The sequence below is a fragment of the Lagopus muta genome, chromosome W (assembly GCF_023343835.1).
Source record: "Lagopus muta isolate bLagMut1 chromosome W, bLagMut1 primary, whole genome shotgun sequence".
Classification (NCBI taxonomy): domain Eukaryota; kingdom Metazoa; phylum Chordata; class Aves; order Galliformes; family Phasianidae; genus Lagopus; species Lagopus muta.
In genome coordinates, this window is record NC_064471.1 from 1,040,469 (window position 1) to 1,048,813 (window position 8,345).

General features: G+C 47.9%; 3 protein-coding genes across 3 annotated transcripts in view; all 3 read left to right on the forward strand.

The window, feature by feature from the left end:
* LOC125686408 (uncharacterized) overlaps positions 1 to 8,345 on the forward strand; it is a 418,931-nt gene that overhangs the window by 251,497 nt on the left and 159,089 nt on the right. The gene's annotated exons all lie outside the window — the stretch shown is intronic.
* LOC125686430 (uncharacterized protein K02A2.6-like) overlaps positions 1 to 8,345 on the forward strand; it is a 377,153-nt gene that overhangs the window by 243,081 nt on the left and 125,727 nt on the right. The window lies entirely within an intron of this gene.
* The window catches only part of LOC125686433 (uncharacterized), a 247,675-nt gene that overhangs the window by 2,188 nt on the left and 237,142 nt on the right, over positions 1 to 8,345 (forward strand). The window lies entirely within an intron of this gene.

Below are 8,345 nucleotides of genomic sequence, written 5' to 3' on the forward strand. Positions count from 1 at the left end.
CTATCAGCAATCACTCTAATCAGTAATCAGTAATCTCTAATCTCTCTCTCTATGATTTTACCAGTACTGTAGAATGTGGCTTTAATTGTTTAGCATTGATAACATCACATCAGTTATTACAGCCCCTTGTTATTTAGGCTTGTATATGTTAGAAGATCGAGTGACAGAAGCCTTGACTGCGGCTGGTTTTGTTATCTCTGAGCAAAAAACTCAGAGGGGACCAGGAATTGAATATCTCGGGTATAAGTTTGGCCCAGAGATGGTACAACCGATCAGCCTTGATATTCGGCCCCATATTACCACCCTGTGGGATGTGCAGAAGTTAGTAGGGGCAATCCAGTGGATTCGAGGGGCTTTGGGAATCCCACCTCGGCTTATGAAACCCTTTCATGATCAGCTTAAGGGATCAAACCCGAGGGAGCCTAGGAAACTTACTCCAGAGATGACTGCCGCATGGCATGAAATCCTACAGAATTGTATGAGAGCATTCCTAACGAGATGGGACCCTGATGGGGCTCTCGAGGTAGCAGTAACGAGATGTGAGGCGGGTGCAACGGCAGTGATAGGTCATTCCCTTGATGCTAAGCCCCGACCTCTATGGTGGCTGTTTTCCGTACAGCCCACACGAGCCTATACTTCCTGGCTTGAGATTCTAGCAATGTTGCTTAAGAAATCTCGATTGCTGTCATTGCGAGCCTTTGCAAAAGAACCTGATGCAATATATCTACAGAGCTCATTTCGTGATACACAACCACTTCGAGATATCCTTCTTACAGCTTTACAGGGATATGGAGGTGCAATTGAATATACTGACTCTCTGCCTATCTTTGAGCTAGCAAAACCCCTCCATGTTTCCCTCCAATGCCGTGTTCAAACTTCCCCTCTCGAAGGACCTACCTTGTTCACAGATGCCTCCTCATCTACTGGACAAGGAGCTGTAGTGTGGCAAAACTCAGACAATAAGTGGAGCTCAGCTATTTTTTGTGACCGGATAGTTAGCATACAAATATTGGAAGTTACGGCTGTAACAATAGCACTTCGTCTATGGCAAGAAATCCCATGCAATGTAGTTACTGACTTTGCTTTTGCAGCTAAGTTGCTTGCACGCATGGGTCAAGAAGGACATCCGAGTACTACAGCAGCCGGACTGTTAGAAGAAGCGTTGGCCTCTCGCTCGGCTCCAGTGGCTATACTACATGTCCGCAGTCATTCAGAGGTTCCAGGGTTTTTTACAATGGGTAATGCAGTTGCTGACAAGATTGCAGGCACGTCATGCTTCACTGTCAGAACTGCGCATGATCTTCATGCATCTCTTCTTATAGATACCAAGGCTTTGGCACGGGCCTGTTCTATTCCCTTGCCAACAGCTAGTTCAGGCATGTCCATATTGCAATTCTGCCCCAACTATTCGTGCAGGTGTTAACCCCCGTGGCTTAAAGCCATTACAGATCTGGCAGACAGATTTCACATGGGAACCCCGTATGGCCCCTCGTCCATGGCTCGCCGTTACTGTAGATACAACTTCTTCTATGATATCAGTCACTCAACATACAAGGTGCAATTCGACCGCAGCACAGAGTCATTGGGCCACTGCAATAGCTGCTATGGGGTTGCCCAGCCAGATAAAAACAGATAATGGGTCTTGCTTCATCTCAAAATCGACCCAGGAATGGCTAACAGCTTGGGGGATATCTCATTCCACAGGAATCCCTGGCAACTCTCAGGGACAAGCAATTGTAGAACGTGCCAATCGCCTCCTCAAGGAAAAGTTACGCGTCCTAGGTGAGGGAGAAGGGTATCAGAGTGCAATTCCTGTTAAAAGACAAGCAAAGATTCTATCTAAAGCCATTTACTCACTGAATCACTTTGAACGTGGAGATTGCAGTAGAAGCCCTGTACAGAAACATTGGCAGCCCAAAGTCTTGAGCGAAGGGCCTCCAGTAAAAATAAAAGCAGATAATGGGGAATGGGAGGCGGGCTGGATGATTCTGGTATGGGGAAGAGGCTATGCAGCAGTAAAACATTGTGAGACGGGAAAAATAGTATGGATACCGTCGCGAAAAATTAAGCCAGACATCAGCAAGGAACTAACTGGAACATAAGTCTTCCCTTTATAGCATTGACTCCTGGGAAGGCCCAGACAACAGACAAAATCGCCGAAAGAACAAGAGAAGGAGTCGCTCCTGAACAGCTTACCCACAAAAGAAAGGTGTTCATGCTAACGAGGTACCAACTGCTAAAACACATCAGAGGCAGTGGACAGAAAGCCTTCATTGCTGTTCACCACGACACAAGAGAGAGAAAGACATCACGTCTTAGAAAGAGCAAAGAAGGATGGGGAACACCACTGATGGGAAGTGCTTCTGGGATGGTTCATCAATGTGACGGGAATGTTTAACTCTGTTTAACTCTATTCTATATTCAGTTATAGTTGCATTAGGTCTAACATTAATACGCTTAGTGCTTATAGTCATATTATACATATAGGCATATAGGTATATAAGTATATAGTCATATTAGGTATATAGGTATATTACACATATATAGGTATAGTGTATGCTGAGACAAATGACTCGTATGGCAAATGCTAAGACGAACGAATCAGCATCTTCTAAGAATGCAATATATAGTTTTATGTAGAACTCACGTTTAAGATTAAATCATTAGGATTATTAAGTTAATAGGTTGTCATTAGGTTAATAGGTTATAGGATTATTAGGGTAGGATTATTCTGCGAATCGGGATGTAACGGGGCAAGGCTTAACCGAGAGGACAATAGCATGTATAGGCGCAATGCGGGGATTTCGGGGTGTACGCGATTAGGGTCCTCTCGAGTTGCAGTAGACTTTCCGGAGCTTGGAGAGGGGGAGATGTTGTCAGCAACTGCGAGACTGAGAGACCCCCCCACGGGATGTGACGCGATAGGCCCTCTCCCTGCTCTATGATTGATGTGTGGCACGTGCCTTAGGGGCGTAGACGAAGCACATAGGTTATATAAGCTAGAGTTCACGTGTAATAAACGCCATTTTGCTGTTCATCATATTGGTGTGTGCGTGCAGTCATTTGGACCTGGCCTGGTTTTAGGTCAGTACCGCAGGAGGCAATGCAACAGATCTCCAGAAGAGATCCTTCCCCACTGGTAGCCAGCTCTTAAATAGGTCCAGGAGGGGTGGAGCCTGGCTCCACCCCTTCCGGCAGCACAGGTGAATTGCCTTCACCTGTGCTCCTCTGGCTGACTCATGGCTCACCTCAGGTGATCAATCAGAGCTTCAGGCCCTGACTCAGCAGTTCCCATACACGCCACCCCTTCACGGCATAAACCAATGATCAGGTTAACAAAAGGGTAAGCTTTCCCTAATACAGAGATCCGGTATATCGCGACGCTAGTACAATTTTATCGCGACGTATGTTGGTACAGTTCAAGACAAGTGATGATTAGTGGATGTCCATACTCTTCTATGGGCCAGTGCTCGATGATGTGCCTGGAGGCATGAGGTCCTGAGGTGCAAGTCCATTCTATGTTCCATCAGTCCCATGCAGACCATCACCAGGTGTTGTACGTGATCTGACAGCAACACTGGAACGCTTGATGGCATTTTGTTCCTTCCGGTGGTCCTGAAGGCTCACAGACTCACGGGGAGTAATACAGATGTTTCAGAGGTACCAGGAGGGGAAGGTCTGCTCTCCAGGGCAAGATACAGGCCGTATTTCTGTCTTGGGTCAACACTTCCGCTTGTACTGGGGCACGTCCTGGCCGCCTGTACCACACCTTTTCGCCGGATATCTGCGGCTGCATAACGATATCAGGCACCAAAGGAGGTGTCCTGATCTGCCATAGGGACATGATGGGGGTCCCTTTAGCAATAAAGATCGGAGTGTTGACCATAATATCAGTAGGCCATGTACCTATTACTGGAGGGACTACTGAGCCTCCCACCTCCAATAGTCTCCCCCAAGGTGCAAGTAGGCCACACCACTTGGGTCCTACCTGCACCTTCCAGGGCCATTTTATTTTATGGGTACCTGGCTCTAAGTTTTCAGGGGCAGGGAGCAGAAGATTATTTTCATTACCAATTTGGGGTCTTACCTGATGATCAGTGCCCGTAATTTGGATCCTAAGCGGGGTGGCCCATGTCGTCTGCAACATTCTCAGGGCACTGGGTCTGCCATCTCGAGGTCTTTCATTCAGGTCCCGCAGGGTTTCATACAGTCTTTTTGTCCACCTCTGCAAGGACTGGGAGTCTGTCTTCAGGGCAGCCTTAAGAATACCATTATAACGTTCGATGAGGCCTGCCCCTGTTGGATTATATGGCAGGTGGAATCGCCATTCGATGTTATTTTCTTCTGCCCAGCGCTGTATCGTTGCACCAGTAAAATGAGTCCCTTGGTCGCTCTCGATGACTTGAGGTGTCCCGTAGGCAGACATCAGTTTAGTGAGTGCCTTGATGGTATATGCCTGGTTTGCTTTCAGTACTGGATAGGCCTGCAGCAGCCCACTTGCAGTGTCGACACAGGTCAGGGCATATCTTGCCCCTTCGGAACGAGGAAGGGGCCCGATGTAATCAACCTGCCATCGCTGGAGAGGATTGTGTCCCCTAGCAAGATGGGCTGTTGTTTCGGGCAACGATCTCGGTCTCATCTTGGAGCAGGCGTTGCAATCCTGGCATGCCTGGACCATATCAGATAGTTGTATGGGCAGTCCCCATGCTTTAGCAGCTGCCCACATTGTCTTTTGTCCAGCATGCCGTAGCTTCTGATGTAACCAGCGGGCGATGTTCTCAGATGGTGAATTCTCAATCCATCGAACTCGGGCCAATGTGTCGGCTTCATCGTTTCCCGGTGACTGTAGGGACTGATGACCAGAAACATGGTAGACACGTACAGTCCTGTGTTTGACCGTATTCCATATATCTAACCACATGTCTTTGCCCCAGATCGGTCGGGCGTGGATAGTCCATTCCTGGGTGGCCCACTGTGCAATCCAGAGAGTGAGCCCCCGGTACACAGCCCAACTATCTGTGCAGATGTTCAGGATACCATCACCGGGTTCCATGGTTATAACCATCCACACGGCTCGCAGTTCTGCCCATTGGCTGCTCTGACCATCCCCCTCATCGAACCAGATTGTCTCGGTGGAAGGATGGTACGCTATTGCTCTCCACTTGCTCGGGTTGCCCTTGCTGGACCCATCTGTGTACCAGGCATCTTCAGGGATAGGATATTTTCCCTCCTGAACAGGACTCTTCTCTGGTGGAGCGACCAGTATTTCTTTTGGTGCATCACTGGGATACGTCACTGGGCCTGGCATCTTCTGGAGTTCTTCTTTCAAGGGGGATGAAGACAGAATGCTCCTTTGGCTGAGATAGGCAACCCATCGTGCCACTGTTTGTGCTTGGGCCACCCCTGTCTTAGGAAGGAGGGCCAGATCCTTCACCCACCCCTGAATTGGCAGAGTGGTCTTGACTATAACTGCAGCTGTTTGAGTTATTGGCTCTACTGCCTGTAATGCCGAATAGGCAGCCAATAACTGTTTTTCAATCATACTGTATCTTTCTTCTGCTCCGTGCCAAACCTGAGACCAGAAACCAATGGGGGTCCGAACAGAACTCTAGCGCTGCCACAGGCCCCAACCGAAGCCATCTTGAGTAACATGAACATCCAACTCGGCTGGGAGGGTAGGATCAAATATACACAATGCCTGAGCTTGTTTAACTGCCAGTTTTGCTTGTTGGAAAGCATCCTGTTCGGTTTTCCCCCAGTCCCATAGCTGCCCCTTTTTTGTGAGTCTGTATAGTGGCCTTAGCAGCTGCGCTAGGTGAGGTATAAAGGAACGCCAATAACCCAATATACCTAGAAACTCTTGCAGCTGCTTTGATGCTGTAGGGACTGGGAATGCCTGAACCTTATCTATAACAGCACTGGGTAGCACTTTGGTCTTTCCTGACCAAACCACCCCCAGGAATTTTACGGACAGGCCTGGACCTTGCACCTTTTGGGGATTTATAGCCCATCCCCTTTGTTGCAAATAGGCAGTTAATGAATCAGCTGCCTGTCCTACTACCTCCAGTGAGTCGGATGTCAACAGGAGATCATCAATATAATGATATAGGTTAACATCATCAGGTTTTCTCCAGTCAGCCAGGTCACGCGCCACTAGATTGTGACAATACGTTGGTGAATGCACGTACCCTTGTGGCAGGACCTGAAAGGTCCACTGCCTGCCTCCCCACGTAAACGCAAACTGATCTTGCGATTCCTCAGCAATTGGGATACTGAAGAATGCATTTGCTAGATCTAGGACACAATGATAGGTTTTTATCTCCCTACTCAATGTGTCCATTAGGGAAGCAATATTGGGTACGGCCGCATGAATAGGCAGCGTGACCTTATTTAATTCTCTGTAATCTACTGTCATCCTCCATGTGCCATCCGACTTTCGCACCGGCCATATGGGGGAGTTATACGGGCTGTGTGCAGGTCTTATAATGCCCACTTTTTCTAATTCCTGCACCGTTCTCGATATTTCATCTTGCCCACCCGGGAGTCTATACTGTCTAACATTAGTAATCCGGCGCGGTTTCGGCAGGCAAACAGGCTCATGTTTCGCATGGCCTCTTAATATTGCCTGCACCGCCTGGATACTGATACACCACTGTCCAACTCTGAACTCTCCCACAGATGTTTGGAGAGCCAGACCCCATAGAACATCTATGCCCAGGATGTATTCTTGGACTGGGGTAATAAACACCTTGTACTCCCGGGGTGGGAGACGCCCAATGCCCAATTTTAACCATGTTTGGGTGACAGCAATAGTCTGGCCCCCAAAACCACCAGTCATCACTCTGTCCCCATCAAATTACCTTGGATCTCCATAGATAACTGACGTTCCGGCTCCCGTGTCTACCAATGCCATAACTCTCTGAATATTTTTTCGGGACCAATAAATCGTTAATTCTACATAGGGCCTCCGGTCCCAGCTGGAGGCGCTACGGGGACTAACATCCCTTGTCACTCCATGAATTGTGCTAGGGCCAATTCTTTTGCTTCCGATGGCTCAGGCATTATGGCCTGAGACACCTGAGGTGGCTTCTTTTTTCTATTTGGAATAATAAAATCTTCTAGTTTCCATGTTGTTGTTGGAACCCTCTCTATAGCTCTTACCCTTGATTTCTTAGGGTAGCTCTGGAGTTTCTGATTGTCCTTTAGTTGTCTCCAGAGCTGGAGAAGGACATGGTTGGGCTGGCGGTCGATCTTAGCAAATTGGACCCCAGCCCAAATTAAATCATTAAACATCTGTGTTCAGAATACCCTTATGGGTCCCGATGGAGGAGCTCGAGTGGCCGGCATTTTGGTTTTATTTACCAGCAGGACCTCTGCTTCCTCCAATAACCGAATATTGCGACTAGTCCGCAGGCGTTCTGTTTCTCCCAAGTCAGCAACTAACTGGGCAGCCTGCTGGACTACGGCTTCTGATGCTACAAGGGGATTTAATATGGAGACTAGGGTGCTGTACAGATGGGAGGGAGCTTGCTGTAAAATTAAATCTCTCATCCCTGCTGAAAATTTAACCATATCAGGGCCATCAAATGTATCTTCTTAGGTAGCCTTACACGCAGTTCACGGATATAATTTTGAAGGTCCTACATGGAGGACCACATACCTGTATGTAATGGCACGTCCGATTTATTCGGCCATACCATATGGCAGGCCGCCATTAACCATTCTAATATGGAATGGTTTTCATCATGATATTGATTACCTACGTACAACCTCTGTCTGAGAGCAGGATGGACAGTCATGGTGGCCAACTTAGCTATTTCTGGGCCATTCACCAAGACACTTTCTGCCCCAGAATCCCACAGTCTCAATAACCAAGCCGGCACATTTTCTCTAGGCTTCTGCCGAAATCGCTGAACTAAATCCATCAATTGTGTTGCCGTGTATGGCCGAGCTGTTACATGTAAATGAGTCTGGGCAGGGGGCCATTGATCAGGCAGCACCCCATCCCAGCTCCAGCTTTTCAATGTGGTCTTTCAAAAGCTGATTTTCAGTTTCTAAAGTGTTATTTCTTATATCTGCATGATTTAAGGCACTTAATAATGGCCATGCCACCATGGAGGCAGCCATTTGTCTTTCTTTAGTAGTGAGGACATCCTTTCCAAGTCCTTGAAAATAGTCCACCATGCAATATGGGGAGATATTGCCCATAACGCGTAAGGGACCCCATTTTTCAATGATAGCAGCTAACTTGTCGGGAATAACCCACTTGGCCAGGGAAACCTGCTGATAAACCTGGGGAAGCACACCAACTCAATATGAGTGAACAGCTTGGCTGTTCAGCGCCC